We start from the raw sequence: 19,009 nt of genomic DNA, 5'->3' as shown, positions 1-19,009 counted from the left end.
TTTATGGAAATAGCATGTCGTGCAAGAGCGTTATCTCGATTCAATATCAACGAAAATTCTTATTTAAAGTTATTTTATTACGACCTTTATATAATCAAGTAACTCAATTATGTATATATGTATATTATATAATACCTGCGTCTTTGTGTTATTTCGATTTCAATGTATGATTAATATGATTCATTTAAGAAAGAATACAATAGTACCTGCTTTATATTGAGCGACATGCTCTCGGCAAGAGATGAATACACAAGTATGCAAACTTTGTATCCAGATTAAACTTTAATGCGCACTATTCGAACACTCTACTTTATTTCCGATTTTAACACGCGATGTCATCTCTCTGACGCTCGGAGCGAAACTGAGCGCTTGCTGGCACTGCTGGCAGTTTCGTTGACTTTTAAGAATACCGAGTAAACGTGTCTATTGTTCGGCTTCAAGCATCGGTCGATGTTTGTAAATTGACGTGTATTTCAATTTCCCTTATTTAATGCTAATGTAAACTTTGACAAAAAAATGACAACAAAAATTTGTACACAGTAAGTTTGTCGGAAAACAGAAATATGAAATATTTTAAGCCTTAAATCATCAGCTTTAAATTAATCCAGGAAAGTAGTTAAATTTACCTACATCCCGAAAGCCAAATAGTGTATCGATTATTGATATTATAAATAAATTTTCATGAATTTGTTGAAAGCAAAAGTACATCAGAATTAGATCAGTGATTCTCGTTTGTAACGCTAATTAAATGCAAATAGGATTAATCACGTTCCAATGAACGATATCGGACACAGTTTGCCAGATGATTCAATCAAGGATGACTTCACACATGAGTGATAATTTATACTAAAACATAAAAAAATCGATAAATTGATTTATTATATATTTCTGTGCTAAGTAAAAATCGACAAAAATTCACCGTTGACGAACAAATACAATCTCCGATCTTTCTGGCCGTCAACTCAATATCCTTGGTGGTCTCAACGGATTCGAATTTTGCGGTAAATAATGCGCAGATTTGGTCCCGCGATACCTGCGACGATGTTGCCACGCACTGATTGCCGCAAGAACTCGCGGAGAATAATAGCGATTTCCCAAGTCGACGCGGAATTCCTTAATGAGTCTCTCCTGGGCCTAAGAACGAGACTATGACGAAAGAGAAAAAAAGAAAGCAAAACTAAAAAAAGATAGTCGATGATAGAAATTAGGACGCTATAAAAAGAAATCAGAGAATTATATCTTTTATTCATTGATTACATTATCTTGCTAATGTGCGTGTTAATGATTAATTCATAATAAGTTGTAATTAAAAATTTTTAACAAATTTAACTAGCTATAATTAAAATAATCAATATAAAATATATCGAAAATATTAATACTGTATATTATATGCTATATATTAATAATAAAACAAACACGTTTATAAAAATATTTTGTAAATAGATGATAGAAAGTTGATTAAAATTAAAAAGAGCTTGGACAAGATTTTTTTTTTTATATTGTCATCTTTTCCCTTAAAATATAATATATCCGTAATATTTTCTAAAAAAAATTAAGAAAGTTGAACGTTCATTTATAAACGTAATTTAGTTATGAGACGCGCGCGAATAATTACCGCGGTGTTAAATTGATACTCTTGCAGCTCACCTAGATACACGTTGCATAGTCCGCACAGGTGCAAATGTATCGTCGATGAGGGTGTAACGTCCTTCTCAAGGACTCTTAGTTAAACCTTTGCAACCCGGTAAATTGAAATTATTGGCATGGGCCACCGCACATTATTGTCTCGTTATCGGGACATCGCATTTATGAGCCCAGCCCCTCACTTTAATGCTCCTCCACTCCTCTTCGACGTTTCTTTTATCTGGTTCAATTTCGAGATCGTACTTTTACACGTTCGACTACCATGTATTTCACATTTTTATATCGATATCATTTAATTATCTAAGTTCCATTGATACTCAATTTATTTATTAAATTAATCTCAATGATTCATCGTTTCTTTGTGAATTCTCTAAAGATTTTATCGATGAAATTTATTGGAAAAATTTCGCAGACCGATATATTAAACGTATCGGATTTCATCGACGAAATTCACTGAACAAATTATTATCGAGCGTATCTGCGACGGCACCCAGCTCTTTATCTCGATCTAATTCACGTATATACTTATCGAGATGAATAAAGTGTTACTTATCGCGCGGCTAAAAATGGCTATTAGATAAGGCTCGCATGCACTAAACGGAATATTGCCTTTATATGGATATTTACGTCATACTATTTTTTCTTTCAATTAAAAATTTTTTTTTAAGTTGTCTAACCTTTAGTACTCTTATATCAATATCATTATTCACTATCACTTTATTCTTACGTATTCACCTACGTAGAATTGCATTAGCTTGAAAATGTTAATGAGTATCATTTTTTTCGCCTCAAAGATAAAGAAGATGAAAAATATCGGGGTATTCTCTCAAAAACGTGTGCGACTCTCAGAATCCACAGATGAATCTTGGAGAGTCCTTTCATCAGAGCTTCCACTCTCGCATCCGCATTTCATTTCCGCCTCACCGCGATTTCTCGCAATTCGCGCCGCTTCTTGACATCACGGGAGCGTCGTTTCGTTTTTTTCTCATCGTGAATTATGTTAATTACCAGAGACCTCGGTATCGGAGAAGAGCAAGTGGTTTCAACGTGGTACACGTCGTTGTCAACGTAGACAGGTAGATAGATAAAAGGAGAATGGTCGGAGCATTAATTTGTCTCGGTGCAAGAGCGAGAGAAAAGGCAACCGACAACGACGACGACGACGACGACCTCCGGGAGCTACCATTGGATGGATAGATAGTAAGAGGAATCGATTTATCCGGAAGAGTGCTAGAGCGCGCTCTCTTGATGGTCCTTTATCGTTCTATTGGCTCCGCAAGGTACAAATTGGGAAGGGCGAATCTTGGCCATTTACATGGAATATCGCGCAGTTATTTCCATCGCTACCACGAAATAGCTTGTTTAAATCTCTCTAACGCGATCTGTATTAAAATTTTATTAAATTTTTACGTAACATATATTGCATAAATTGATGTAAACGAAAGAATTAATAACTCATGCGAAATGTTGTTTGACGCAACATTTTAATCTGTATCAGCAATATTTTCGAATGATAAATAAATATAATTTTTAATTATACCAATTATATTGAACGAATAATTGAATTTTATACGGTTATTAATTTTATAACAAGAATCTCATCGTCGAAAAGTAATATTACGGTGTCACAATTATCCCTAATTGAACTCTTATTAAACCCTCGGTGACCGGTGATATTTTACTAGGTTTGGAGTTTAAAAACAATGGCGAGTATTAAAACGCAGGAAGGAGATAACGATCGTATCGCGAGCTTAAAATGAGCGAAAAACTCATAAAGGTGCGGTAATACGTCGAAAACGGCTAACAACGTCGCTCGCAACAATGGCAAGAACTCTTTTGCCGCAGTAATCTTCAATTCCATTAAATCTCAGCGTGGTGTGCGTCAGAGCGGGGAGTACGCGGGGATGGACGACCAGGTGTTCACCATTTGCCGATTTACGAAAGCGCGCGTACATACATTCCTTTACCTGGACCGGTTCCAGGACGCTTTTTCTAGCCGTTCTTCCATCGCCGGGGAAAGAAAAAAAGAGAAGGATGTCGTCGCGAACGGGCTTTCTCCTTTCGGATTCACTTAGGTGCGTTCACCAACGCGCTCCTTCACAGGATATGTTCCCGCTCGTTTCTCGTTTTCTCTCTTGCCAGAAAAAAAAAGGAAGGCCAGAAGGATTCTCTTTTTTCTCACTCAACACGACGCATACATACGTTGCCTTCGAGGAAGTTTCTTTTTCCCGTATTCTTGGCGAGAGTGAAAGAGCTCCGCCAAGGCTAGGTTCTTTCTCTCTCTCTCGGTCTTTCTTTTTTTCTACTTACCTTCGAGCCAAATACTTTTTTGTTAGATACCCGCTTTTACGCGGCCCCATATGGAATAAATCTTACCTGCGCCTGTTTTTGTTGCTTTTCCGGTTGTTCGGTTAATTTATGTTTTGATTGAAATCCCGCACACATACGCGAACGTTAGTTATAAAAGGTAATTGAAAGGAAGATTGAGCACAAGGATGTTTTCTGGAAATATAACAGTCGAGATATTTCAATCTTGAAAAACTTCGAGTCTGAGATATTCGACTTTTTATTAAATGTAAGTAAACTTTTTTTAAAGAAATTTTTCATTTAAAAGGTTTCAGTTTTATATATATATATATATATATATAATACATAATTTAGAAGAATTACAGAAAGTTGTTACGCGACGTAATGATATTTTTCGATATTTTTCACAGAGCAAATTTTCATCCAAATTGGCTTAAGAGAAGAAATGTACGTGCTGTAACAGTCTGCGTACAAATGTCTGACTGAGTTAAGCTTTTTCAAGATGTTCGTCAACTTAGCTCCTCGCCGAACAGAGAAGAAAAGAAGGCGGAACGATTCAAACCAGGTGCGAAAGTTTCGAGGGAAGACACGAGAGGCGACACTTTGTGAAGCATCGCGTATTCGCGTAGAAGCCGTTTCTGGTCGAAAGGGTCAAAGGTGATTGGGGTCCGGCGAAGGTACAAAATGCTAATAAAGCCGTCTATTGTATTCGAATGCGATATTATGTCGCGTTATTCTTTTTCCTGTGGACGCACGAGGTAAAAAAATCCTTGATGTGGAGTAACGATTTCTACTTTTTTTTTTTTTTTTTTTTTTTTAAGAGATGCGCTCATTCTAGATCTCTTTCTCCGTCTTGGAAAATCTATTTGAAATTATAATTCCGGTCGGAAGTGTTTTATAAGTGCATGGGAAACGACGAGCTTGCCTTCCCGCGCATTCTTAATATTTATCTTCTTAATCCTTCAGCTAGATATTTTTTAATAATCGCCAGTTATGAAAAGAATTCTACGAAGAAAGAAATATAAAGTCGTAATCGTAAACTTTTCATGACCAATTATCTCTGTAAAGCAGCCGGAAACGAATAAATCAAGTCAAATACGTATTGTGCAAATTTATGCACATATAAAAGCTACATTAATACATTTTCTAAAATATCACTGTTGGAAATTGGAAGTTCTTTAATATTTAATTTAAATATAGTATATGTATGAATAATCATTTTAATAAAGTTTTTCTCTAAAAAACCACACATAATCATATTTTTATATCTTTCTCATAATATATTTTTTTTTTCATTTTAGTTAGATAAAAATGTGTTATTAATTTATATATATATATATATATATATATTATACTAATTATATATATTGTATATTTACATATATATCTTGTCACATTTATTTGCCTGACGATATTTCGTCAGCTTTAGTTATGAAATATTTTCTGTGTGCATACTTCAACTTCGTGCGGTCGTACGTTGTTTCAAAAGTTTCAAAATGGGCGTTTATCGTGCGAGAGAAGCAAATTCCTTGCCTTTCTTTGTGCGCGCGGACCGTTACTAACAAATTATAAAACGCGTTAAAACGTCGAACTGTCGAAATCTCAATTATATTACATTCGTTCGGGTCGTTTTTTTTTGTCGTAAAAGCTATCGACTTTCCGTTCACGGAGCAGTGTTGCATGTCGTGAAAATATTTTGCGGATGGAAAAAACGAAAACAAGAGAGGCGGCGTTCGATAACACGAGATTAAATATGAATAATAGCTGTCAGTTAATTGGTAACGCTAAATTCTTTTTTACAGAATTATAATATGTTACATGCGAGATGCATAGTGATGGCATTGTTTCATCCGTGTGCAATTCTTTCTCTCTGTGTAGCGAAATTTAATTACGTCAAATAAATATTTATATCCGTTCTACTTGTGCACGTTGGTAAAACTTGATATTGCACGACGAGACGCAATTTTAATTGGTTCGCTTTAAAGTACTACCTTTTTATTCGTTTCATCGCATGGATTCATCTTGTTTATTTATTTTTTTACGTTTTTAAGAAAATATAACGAGCAAAGATATATCATGATACAATGTTTCTTCGTATCGTACATATATATATATATATTATAAATTGTAACGTAAGCGTGCAATATGCATATGCATATGTTAGAGAATTCCTCTATATAAAATAATACAAAATAAGAAATGACGTAAAATATCCCGCTAAATATGTAACTGAAAAAGAAATGAAATGAAATAAAAATTTAATCTTAAATTATTAATATAAAACTTGATGCAAATGTATTTAAAAATGTTTCAATTAAGATTATACATAAATTGAATTATTAAAAATGAATCTAAATTAGTATTTAGTATCAATAAAATCTATAAATAAAAGCAAACATTAACGCGCGTTTAAAAAGAAATTTAAAATAAAGACTGGTTGTTTTCTGTGTCGCTGCGCTCTTAAGTTTAGGGTTGATAAAAATAGATCTTCGAATGGACGCGCGGACCGGGTTTACATTTCGTTCGCATCTGCTTCATTCGACGATGTACTGCCATTGGCACTCGGCTCGATCGGACTCTCGCAAGTCGCACGAGCGGATTAAACGATACGACACGATGCGATTACAAATGTAAATACGCCACTACGACCAGACGTTCCTACTCCCACGTCGGATTGACCCTATCTTTGTTCATCGCGTCGACACGATGACCCTTCCCTCTTTCCCCCTCTCACCCCTTGGCATGTTATTGCCGATATATGCAACCGTCATCGATCGAAACAGTCAGGTCGCGTCGGCTACTTTCGGGAATTAATGCAATTAATGCACCGACTTACCGCCCGGATATTAGCTCGCGTTGCTTGATCGAGGATCGAGCGCGTCCGGTCTGGGTATGCAAATTAGCCACGAGACATCGTGAAGCATCGTGTGAACATTAGAATCCCGTTGACCGGAAAATTTCGATTTGCATAGACACAAATATATAAAGTAGCACGTAACTCGAATTGTCGCGTGTTTTATATTTTTTTTATAAAGAATTTAACTTTATTATAATAAATTCTTACAAGCAAATTATTCACATACCTGTATATAAAACCGCAATTTCCATCTTGATAATTGTATTCCTTCTCATTTTTTCTTTGGATTTTTTGAATCTTTAATTTTCACAAAACATTTCTGAAAGAAAAAAAAACGGAAAGTTAGAAAAAAATCATTATTACTGAAATATAATAGAAAGTCAAATTTCCAAGAAAGTTATTTACAAATAAATTTTTATTTTATAATCGAACGCTTTCACATTCGTTATTATAATTTTTTAAAAATTGCTTTATCATAATATCTAAATTAGAAATATTCAAGATCGTTCGATATGAAAGATCTGAGTTTACATAAAATGCCTTGGATCGAAAACTAAAACGTAAAGCCGTTACACATCATTTTTATTCATGCTGTTTATTGCGATGCACAAGCTGTATCCTCTCGTAGAAAATACCAATTAACGATATCGTACGTTACAAGTGCAGCGGCATAAGTAGTATTGCAGGGAAGTAATAATAGTAATAGTGGTGTGCAACACTGAAAGAAGTGCTTTGCCTCATCGCGGAAAGAATTAACTGACTGTAGTTAATGTTTCACTGGCGTGGTAGTTAAGAATAATACATAATACCGGTCTTGCGCGCGCAAGGAAAAGGCAAAGTCACTTACGTAAGAACTAAGACTTAATTAAAATTGACAAACAACTAGCAATCATCGACGAACGACTTGATTGCAGCGGCAAAGTTTACTTTAATACATGATTTATGTGCTTCCGCTCGGTAATCGAGATACGTATTCGAGAAAAGGGTGCATGAATATGTCGGTGATAATCGAAGGGGAGTATCGATAATTCATTCGTTTCTTTTTTCACTTCCTCGAGCGACTTCCGTTCATTATCAGTATTACAATCTGTTGCTTTAATAATCTAACGTTTAATGGCGTTGTTAATGTACAGCTACATGTATCTCGATCGTTACAAACTAAAAAAGTGTATTGGGAGTGCCTCGAGTTTGTAGACGGACAATCCTTTCTCAAAAGCGAACTACGTGGAAGTGCAAAAATGTCCGATCGACAAGAACTGACTTCGCCCAGGAGTTCATTTGCGAAAGAAGCAAACACGGTTGGCCCTACGAGCGTGAAATAATCTTATTAACCAAAGTGTATCTGATCGTTTAAAGTCGACCGGCGCGGCGGTTTCGCTATCGTCGGAATAGTTCTGTTTACTCCTACTTCCCACCTCGTCCTCGCTCGTCGTTTTGCATACTTGAATGGACCCGGGAGTGTTCCCGAATCCATTAACTGACGGTCCGGGTCAAGTTTACTTAAGACCACGGCGCCGCCGTGAATCTGCCAAGAAAGCAAAAAGCTTTATTAGACAGTGACAAAGTGAGAACGGCGGTTTGCGTTACGGAATCATAATGAGGAACTAAGAAAAGTCAGGTTACGATGAAAAATCGCCTTACATCGCTTTGAGAATAATTGAGCGCGGCAAAGAATTCCTTGGTAAAGTCGCGCGATCGGTACACACACATTTTCCTCAATAATTATTTAAATCTTGTAACTTACAGTACTCTATCCTGTGTATTAAATATCGTAGGAATTTTTGCGAAGACGGATATTTTTTGCGGACGATTATCGATATTTTTATGAATATGATAATGTCATGCGCACGACAATAGGATACAAACAGTTGGGCGTGTGTGTATGTGTGAATGTACGCGGAATAAATGGTCGTTAAATGCTCCTGCGCTACAAGCTTGTTGGGAAATTTAACTTTAAGATATCTACTGCAACCGCTTTACGACATATAGCTTACTCGAGTATTACGCGAGAAAGATCCCGGCAAACCGCCGCGACGAGTACCTCGACTCCCCGACATCGATGTACGGGACGGCTAACGAGGCATTTCAAAGCGCGATTGTCTACATCAAAGTTGCACGATAAGGATCAAAGTTCTATCGAGGATCTCTTACCGTTATCGTCTCGCGCGCACACAGCGTCTCTCATTTTCCGCGCATACAAAATTACTCTACATTGTCTTTTTCTCTTTCCGAATAGCTGATGATTATTATTTTAGTTCCGTTGCAACTATACAACGCGTCTTAAAATAGAAACCCCGGCTTCCATTTGCTTCCGAAAGAAAAGAAGTAAAAATAAATCCAATTAGAGTAATATTTTAAATACCCGATTTAAATTAATTCCTTAAGATAACTTTTATTAACATGGCGTACGATAAATTAAAATCATACCATAATTAACATTTTTTTTCTTTTTCTAAATATTTTACGTGAAAGGCGGAAGAAGGAGAGAGAGAGAGAGAGAGAGAGAGAGAGAGAGAGAGAGAGAGAGAGAGAGAGAGAGAGAGAAAGAGAGAGGAAGAGAGAAAGAGGCAATTTCGAGCCTTCCGCAATCTCGATTACATCTTCATTACTTTTTCATGTCTTGTGTAATATAAATGTAAATTTGCGCTGCAGATGTATCGTTAGTGATGAATGGTATTTTTATATTTGGCATTTCCCATCGCTTCGTAGAAAATTTTTCCTTGACCGTAATAGTCGAACGAAAGCACTTCCGCTATCGCGCAGATTCTTCGCCCCGTCCTTGGATCACCGATCATGCGACAACCGCTACGGTAAAGTCAATGTTTTCGGAATGGATGGACATGAAGATGGAGTGGCCGAGACAGACGAAGACGGAAATGTAGACAGGGACGGAAGCGGTTACCATGACGACTATTGGAGAGGAAAGAGAGCAGGCGGATGGAAGGTTGAAGCGAAAGTGCAGGCGAGAGGAAGACCGGCCGAGGGGTGAATGAAGAGCTACGATACATAGGGTGGACCGAGAGACAGAGAGAGAGAGAGAGAGAGAGAGAGAGAGAGAGAGAGAGAGAGACAGAAAGAAAAAGAAACCTAGGGAAAACGAAAGAGAAGTTACGATCTGAGGGATGCAAAGAAAGCGAAGGAACAGAAAGGACAGAGAGAAAAAGGAGATAGGACTCGGGAGAGAATAAACGAGAAGATATTACTCGGAAAGCAGACAAGAAGACAGACTGAAGAAAAAAGAAAATAGCGACGAGACAAATACGCGACGACGGTGCAAGTTTATGGGTGTCAAAAGGGATGGTGGTAAAAGTAGGCAAATCATGAAAGAACAATGCCTTGAAAGAAAAAAAATTGCAAGAAAATACAACTCGAAAGATGCACACAAAAAAAAAAAAAAAAAAAAAAATGCTATTCGGATGTTTCGAAATTATTTCAACAATAAATACATACATACATACATGTATATATGTATATAAAATTGTATTTTTAGTCATATCATTTTAGATATTAAATCATTTCTCATTCTATGTCAACGTTCCGACACATTCGTTGCGAGATTCGTCAACAATAAGACGGAAAAATGACTACTTAATTCTCAGGAGACAATTAATTTATTATTGCCTTAATTTTCGAGGGGGAAGGGGGGGCAGGAATTGCTCATTTTAACCCTTTCGCTTTCGGCTCTGAAATATTCGCAGATCGACGCTGCCAAGGTAGACAGAGATAGATATACTCCGAGCTGGAGTAGGACGACCATCAAAAACGGGGCACATTCAGAGAGAGGATGAAGGCAAAAGGGAGGGACGGGGTGGAAGTGGGAGAGTAGAAACGACTGACTGGGAAAACTATTACTCTCTCTCCCGAGCTTCCCCGTCGTCTTCACCCCCTTCGCCACGAATCGGACGGAGGGCTCGAGACCCGAGTGATGTTAATTGCGCTGCTACCGCCAGCAGGCAATATGTATTCGAGGAACGCTCGGAACATTCGAACGAAGACGACTTGTAAACGCCACATATTCGCTAGCCTCTTCTCCTTCCCCCTTTTCCAGCCCCTAGAAAGTAACGCTCTTCCGGGGGCGATCAAAGTGGACCAAAACTTGCGCGCGATGACAATGTCGCGCGACGATGGATACGCCTGTCACCCGAGTTTCGATGGGTAGTCGACGCCATTTGTATGGTAATTTTTTCGCAACTATGCTTCGCGTCTAATTTGCGACGTTTCGCGAATATCGTGACGCGCGAGAAGTTGCGAACGAGAAATCGTGCCCCTTGGAAAATGACGGCGATAGCTCGGAGGTGAAAAAGTCAGTTGCACTTTATTTTTGTTTTCGTTGTTTTTCGCCGATGTATTATCGATATTTTCACGCGCGCCGCGATATTCTCGGAACAAGTTTCGCGACGTCATCTTATTTTCCGAAAACGTCAATTTGCATTGGAAAAAAACGATGCCCCCGGGGAACGTGATAATGTTGAAGATAGTGGAAAATCCATGATATTAATATTAAAAGGACCGGTATGTGAAAAAAGCGTGTCAGTTGTAAATTAAAGCCGGTGTGAAATATATAGTCGTAATTTTTCGACCTTTAAATTGGACGGGATATTTTACCACACCGTGAAATTTTTATTCCGACAAACTACCGTGCTATCTTTTCATTATATCCGAATGTTACTTCTCCGACTGTAATAATACAAGAGACAACATTGTCTTTTTTCCGATTAAATCCTTCCTTCTTCGTGAATTTCGAGTTGATTTGTCCCTACTGAAAATTCAATCCCATTTCCGGTCAGGAAAATCCAATGTCACAATTTCGCTAATGGAATCGCTAACACGCCATTTACGGTGACAAATAAATATACCGGTTTAAATGACCGTAATAGAGAACGCCAATTTTAATACCAGTTGAATAATTTCCATTTTTGTGGTCAGATGCGAGAATATGACATTCCCTGCAATTAATTGAGGAAGAGTTTAATGCCAGTAGTTAATTTTAGATCGATTGAACTGATTTTCAACGTAAAAAAATTTCTAAAATGTACATTTAATAAAAACTGATCTACATTGAAGAACCGTGAAAATGGTTTCTGGACGAGTTTAAAAAGACTCGCAAAAATCGACATACAAAAAGAAGCCGTAAAAACATAATATTTTTCTAATATTTTTTCTTAAATTAAAAAAAAATTAGGATCTGATATTTAAGGCAAGATAAATGACAACAACAGGGAGGTAAAGAAGGGTTTATCTAAAAAATGAGAATTTAAATCTTGGTAAATACACCAAGTAAAATATGTGTACTTATCAATTTCGCAAAAAAAAAATTATTTCTGTGAAATCGACGCACTAACATCCGTGTTTGGATCTTAATCGCTCAGTTTTCTAATTTGCTTGAAAGACAACACTTCAAATTTCGTTTAAAACGATTTTACTCGCGTCCACGATGAATCGATCTCGACACAAGACGAGAATTAAAGTCACATAGGGTCAATAGCATCATATGCGGCCCGATACAGGACGAGACAATTGCGCCCAATCTTTCCATTGGTTTCTAAATGAACGGTCATGCCAGTGTGAAAGGCGCAGGCAACATGTCATTATAGTGATAGGGCCCTGGCTAGTGATGCTGAAGACCTTGAGTGATTTATACCGGCCAAATCATACGAGTCGTGAAATATTTACGAAATATTAATATTTATGGAATATTTAAATTTTTCTCATTATTCTTACATTTTGTCCGCAATAATAATTAATGTAGCATTTATTTTTTATATATATTCAAATTTTTATTAATATATATCATTTTTATCACATATATATAATAATATATATATATAAATCTTAACATATATATAAAATATGTAAATTTGTTAATTTTGTTAGGCGTTGCTAATTGAAAGATTTAAAATGATAATATAGAGGAAATATATACGCAATTTTGTAGTGCGTGCGTGATATAAAAGCAATATAAAGATAAAAGGAAAAGTAGATATATAATTACCTTTGACAGCTCGTTCATGGAATGAGTAACACGATGGAAAAGCTCGCGCAATGGCTCAGCATTAAAATTACACGAATTTGCGTGAATTATGTTTCGTCGATTTTGCGCGTTTTATGACCTCGGTAAAAAAAAAAAAAAAAAAATGATATACGAGTTAATTTCGTTTAGCGTATTACCCGCGTACGCGTAATTCACATTTTTTTGTTTTAACGGAAAACACACGCACGGAAGGTCCATTTATTTCACGTCGAACATTCCTTTCTCGGTTCGGCGGAAAAAAATTCCCGTTTACGGAAATTCGACCTGTTTGACAAACAAACAAATGCGTTCATCAATTGCAAATATGCAATTACGTAGAAAGAAATCACTCTCTCTCGGACAGCTGCGACTAATTGGATCTGCAATTAGTCGCGATATTAATATTATACATATATATATATATATATGTACATACATAGCGGGTCGCATTGCTAAACTATCACCTGAATAAAGTGGAACACTGCCTACGCGTGAGGGAAGCGTCACTATTCCTTCAAGAATATTAATGCATCCGGCCCGTCCCACGAACAGTGATCTACAACGCTAATCGTCGCTCGTGTTAGCGCGTGTGTTGAGTTTTTACAACATTGATGCAGTTTGTGCAACGTTTGAAATAAATAAACGCGTGAAACTCACAAGCAAATTCTGTTATTCAAACTTTCTGTTATTTGACACTTATATTATATATATATATATATATATATATATATATAATATTACATCATTATTAAATATTTTAATATATTATGATATATAGTATATTAATATTTTATTATTATTATTATTATTATTTATATACTAATAACATAAATATATCTTTTTTGCTCAAATAAAAAAATAGAAAATTTCCAAAACGATTCTAATCGTTCGAGCTTCTCTCCCAGAAGTAACATCATTAATCAAATAACATTTTCCGCGAATATGGCACGTCAGCGAAAAATGGATCCGAGGTATCGGGCAAAGCAATTATCGGGGGCGCCCGCGACGTTAATCGAACCCAGCGAGCAAATCAACCGCGGCGATTTCACATTCTTATCAGCAGCGATCGCAGTCGTCACTTGACACGTCGTCGGTCGGCGTTATGTGTTCCTGGGCTCGCTGGATGGACAGCCCTGGCGCTTTTCTGAAAGAAAGGACGGAACGGGACTCGCGGCTGGGGTTCGTTTTCCCTTTGTAGATTACCCGTCGTATCATAGCCGGGGACACGTAGGAAATAAGATGTCGAGTGGTACCGCGTGACGTCACTCCCGGGTTCTTTCCCGCCAGTTTTTTGTCGTTCTCCCCCAACCATCTCTTTCGCTTCGGTCCACCTTTTCGTCTTAATCAGCGTTTCTCGACCTCTTTTAGTTAGTGCGACCTTTTTAGCATATAGGAAGAGTCTTGGAAATGGATTACGTAACTATATCTTGTTTGGCATGTACGTACGTTGCATAACTTGTGCTTACTTTGCAAATAAATTATATCAGCTATAAGTCACTATATTATGCGAATAAGTGTTATGTCATACAGATAATATTTGGCAAATTCTTTTTGGATTTCCGCTTCATTCCAAAATGAGAGAGAAAGAGAGAGAGAGAGAGAAGTATATCTCTAATCTATTTAATACAATTAATCTGCTTTTAAGTAAAATAACAATATGTGCTTGTTTTTCTCTCCTGATATTGCGGTTACAAATTGCTGCAGACATAAAAGAGCGAAAAGAAAGAGAAAGGAGATATCAACGAAATTAAAACGTGAGTGTACTACTTGTGGCAGCATCGATGCAACATCAAGTGCATGCCAACAGCGAAAAGAGAAGAGACATCAAGTAAAGGAGGCAAGAGTCTACAAGAAAGACAAGAAAGAAAGAAAAAGAGAGAGAGAGAGAGAGAGAGAGAGAGAGAGAGAGAGAGAGAGAGAGAGAGAGAGAGAGAGAGAATGAACGAAGTAAAAAGTCGGCCTCAACATGGACGATAACGGCCCGTTGATAAGGGCCTTCCTCTCTTTCTTTCTCTCCGACACTTTAATATCTCTTCTATACGCCTGGCTTTTTAATTATCTCTTCAGCGATAATGGGCGACCTCCGCCGCTCTAGTCTTCGATGGGGAAATGTTGAAGAGGATAGAGAGGAACAGGCAAGAAGAGGGCGAAGAAACCCTTTCGGGACTCGACACGTGAAAAAAATCAAATCCGCGGATACGCGAGATGCCTTTTGGCAGAAACTCCTCCTCTCTCTGTCTGACGCTTATATTTATTTAAAGGAGAAGTAATCTTTGATTCCGTTTTGCAACATGTCGGACATTCGTATAACTTTTAACTTATTGTTAGGCAAAATCGATCGCTAAAAATTAATAACAAAGTCAATAAAAAAAAAAAAATTAAACTCACACGCAATTAAAATATACCAAAGCACATAAATATTTTCAAATCGAAAGTCTCGTTTCACATATAAAATGAAATTTATAAGAATAAAAACGAAAATTGCATCTCACATTTCAGACATTTATGTCTGACTTATGGAATGTTTTTCAAAAAATGTCGTTCCACACACAATCTAGTCAATGTCATATTTCTACCTTCTCTATTTGAAGCAAGCAAAATTTTCGACATTCGATCAACTGCAAGTTACACGGTTTCCGCAGGTCCATCCATTTCGCCATTGAAATTTTCATCTGTGGAAACTCTTTTCGTTCAAGCGCTGCTTAATTTTCGCATCTCGCGTGGCTGAACGTGCCATCGCATCGAGTTTGAACTATTAAGAGGATCCACGCGCACACCGAAGAAGCAAGAAGGAAAAGCGACGACGAACCCGTTCGTCCGCGGGGCTTAAAAGGTGTCAGGGTGACTTCTTGCCAAAGTCCTGGGCTTTTCGAACCATTACTTTTTATTGGATCGATCTCTCTTCTCCCCGTTCAACCTCTACCCTCCTCACTTTCTCTCTCTTTCTATCCCTTTCTCTCCCTTTTTCCTGCTTGTTCCGACGATTTCCGACCGCTTCCATCTTTTCGCATTGCTAAATCGCGGAAAAGTCCCGCTGAAAAGGCGCCTCAGCCGCTTACCAATGACGCGGGAGGGGAGAAGAAGCGAGAAAAATCCAGAAAAAGATGATCAAGATGACTGTCAAAGGCAGATGGGAAAACGCAGACGTCGCCGAGGCATACAAAGAGAAGATAATGCGGTATCAAACGTTCGCGGAATCACAATGAGGCGTTGGAAGCCAACGGGCTACGCTTCGGTGAAATTTACCGCGAGGATAAATGTTTTTGTCCGATCGCGATGTGACGCTTCTCACCGGGGCGCCAAACTCGCCTATCGCGATTCTCACAATCAGCGATAACTTAAGCTAACATACAAGCTGCATCAGAGTCACGTCGTATTTATTAGAGAAGGCAAAGAGATAAAATGAAAAATATTTTTCATTTTATAAATTAGAAACATTTCCTGAGCGTATTAAAAAAAATGTCAAAAATTTTACAGGGTATCTACTCAAATCTTTTACAAAAATTTTTCTAATCTTCCAGGTATTTTTGTTCAAAACTTCAAGTAAAAAGAATGTTTTAAAGGTTCTTCTTTGATATAATTTTTTAAAATAAATTTTTTCAATGTACGCGTTTTTCTAATGCTTTTCACTCATGAAGGAAAAACACAAAGTAACACAAAGTAAAAGTGTTAGATTTACAAATGCACTAAAAAAACTGAACAGCTTTTGTTAAGATAAAAATTTTTAATTTTCATAATATTTTCATTTTTTATCATTAAAAATTAAAATAAAGAACATGTACTGCATATTAAATATTTTATAAGACATTGAATATATAAATAGAAATATATCTATTTATAATCTACAGTAAAAGAGCAATATTATCTGAGAGAATTTAAAAAAAAAATTTCCATAGTTTCAATAAAATTCCATGAGAATTCCTCCAGAAATACGAAAAAAATTCCCTAAGAATTCCAGGTTTTTCATATTTTTCCAGAGTATAAACTGAATTTTACATAAAAAAGTTACGCTTTCAACTTTTGCATTTCGATATAGTAGATATGTATTTTCAAATTCTTTTTTTATTCGGTTTAGCCTGGAGGTTTCTTGCATATACCAACAATCTGATGAAAATGCTCAATCAGTAATTCCTCGACGTAACTTTGTCGAATAAAATCGAGCCGCAGGCGTGTTGCTTCTATGCGCGCAATTTAAGCAAGTGAAAAACCGATTAAGCGATCAACGAGCGCCGAGCGGACTGTCAATTTTCCGAACGTCTCCGCGAAATATCTCCCGGTCGGTGGCTCGCGCGCGAACGGCCGGAATATTACACGATAACGATGGGACACGTGCGCCGACTGGTATGATCCGTCAATCAATCGTCCGGGGGAATCGTCGGCGTACAAAAAAGAAGAGCGAAAAGTGCATGTGACGCGACAGCCATGTTGCGATTTTTCCGCGCGCGGCTCGGCGCGACGACGGGGTGTGCATTATTTCCAGCATCGGTTTTGTGCTTTCCGGCCGTTGACCCACTCCACCGTCAATCCACATATACATATGCACATATACACACACATATTCCTCTTCATCCTGTAGATCACCCAGCAACCCTTCTCTTTCCCGTCGAACGTGTCCGCAGACGAGCATTTTTCGAATATTCGTCTCTCTCTCTCTCTCTCTCTCTCTCTCTCTCTCTCTCTCTCTCTCTCTCTCTCTCTCTTTCCCCCCGTTTTTTTCGCTCACTCTAGTCTCGCCATGACGGAATCGATAGGTTCTCGGTATAACTTGCTCGACGTAACTCGTCTCTTTGCTCGGGCGGATCAATTTTCCGCGAAAAGCGCGTCTCGCGGAAGATTTCGAGACGCGTGATTCGAGTTAAGTCGCGCGACGGGCTCGTCGCGAGATACGCTTGATTCCTAATCGCGTTACTTAATCCTCCCGTTACTGCGCGACGCAAACTCCTAGATACCTAAATATCGTCGATGAAACTACGCAGCTCGTATTATTCTCATACCTTGTACATTTATCCCGCGATTGCTTGCACGCGGTTAGGAATTATTTATCTTCTCGCGCAGAGATTCCGCGAAACGTCATTTTACGACAATCGCATCTGCATTATTCGCCGGGTCTTCCAAAATATATAAATGCGAATTCAACTCGTGCGTGCCATGTCACAAAAGTAATGTCTTTCTCTCTTTCTCGAAATATATATATATATATATATATATATATATATAATACAATAAATACTTGTACCATGTATACGCGGTAACATCGTCTGTTATATCCTCGTCATATCCGTTTAATTTCAGCAACATGACACGTGATTTAAAAATGGATTTTTTTTCCGAGTTATTACAAAAGATATGAAGGCAAGCGCGCAGTGATTTTTTTCAATGGTGAAATTTAAATTCCAACGCGACGGAAAATATACTTCGTCACTATCGGACGTTTGTCAGACTTTTCGATATTGAAGAAGACGTCGCGACGGGAGATTGAAGGTGTCGAGACGGAGCGGGCAAAACGATTAATTCGATTATCTTTCTTGGTCGCGATAAAGGCCATCGTCGAGCGCGCTTTTGTTTCGCGGTAATTGTTCTCGTGGTATAGAGCGTGAACGGCCAACCTTCGCGTGACGGAAAGTCTCCTTAACATTGTCTGTGGACGAGGGAATTACGAGATATCCCCTTCAACGCATGATATAGCTTTTCTTCAATAAGCGATTGCCGACTACAAGCCGTGCAATTTTTTGCGAGTCGTTCCTATCGAAGTTTTCTCGATAAGAAAAAAAATGTACAAATCCGAAATTAAAATTAGTTGGTATAACTTACACGTCTCCTCTTTATATCGCAATATGGTAAATTGTACTTAACGAATACCGTAAAATAAAAATAACAGTTTCTTTAAATGCGCTTTTAAAATATAATTTGTGATTTTTGTTAATTGTAAAAATATTATTACAACAATTACGCTTACAACGAGACTATGCTGGAGAATAGAATCGAGGAACGAGGAGAAAAAAACGCGAGTGAACGCGAGAAAGGATAATACCCGGGTCCATTAGCGTACTGACGAATATTTAAAGCGACGGATTTTCGCCGCTCGAATAAAGATTGGAGCGAATGGACGACTACGGCGTTCTTCGTGGTTTCTTACTGCAAACGAGCTGTGTAACGACCGTGCACGCTTATCATAATATTTACATTGCGCT

At 37.6% G+C, this 19,009-nt stretch overlaps 1 long non-coding RNA gene across 3 annotated transcripts in view; it reads right to left on the bottom strand.

Annotated features, from left to right (window-relative positions):
• The window catches only part of LOC140663204 (uncharacterized), a 68,635-nt gene that overhangs the window by 5,421 nt on the left and 44,205 nt on the right, over positions 1-19,009 (bottom strand). For 2 of the 3 annotated variants that reach the window (XR_012046239.1, XR_012046238.1), the window contains exon 3: positions 207-7,127. This is a non-coding gene — a long non-coding RNA (uncharacterized lncRNA). The remainder of the gene's footprint in view (positions 1-206; positions 7,128-19,009) is intronic. The other variant, XR_012046240.1, reaches the window with a different exon arrangement.

The sequence above is a fragment of the Anoplolepis gracilipes genome, chromosome 2 (assembly GCF_047496725.1).
Source record: "Anoplolepis gracilipes chromosome 2, ASM4749672v1, whole genome shotgun sequence".
Taxonomy (NCBI): domain Eukaryota; kingdom Metazoa; phylum Arthropoda; class Insecta; order Hymenoptera; family Formicidae; genus Anoplolepis; species Anoplolepis gracilipes.
This window is presented reverse-complemented; position numbering and strand designations above follow the sequence as displayed.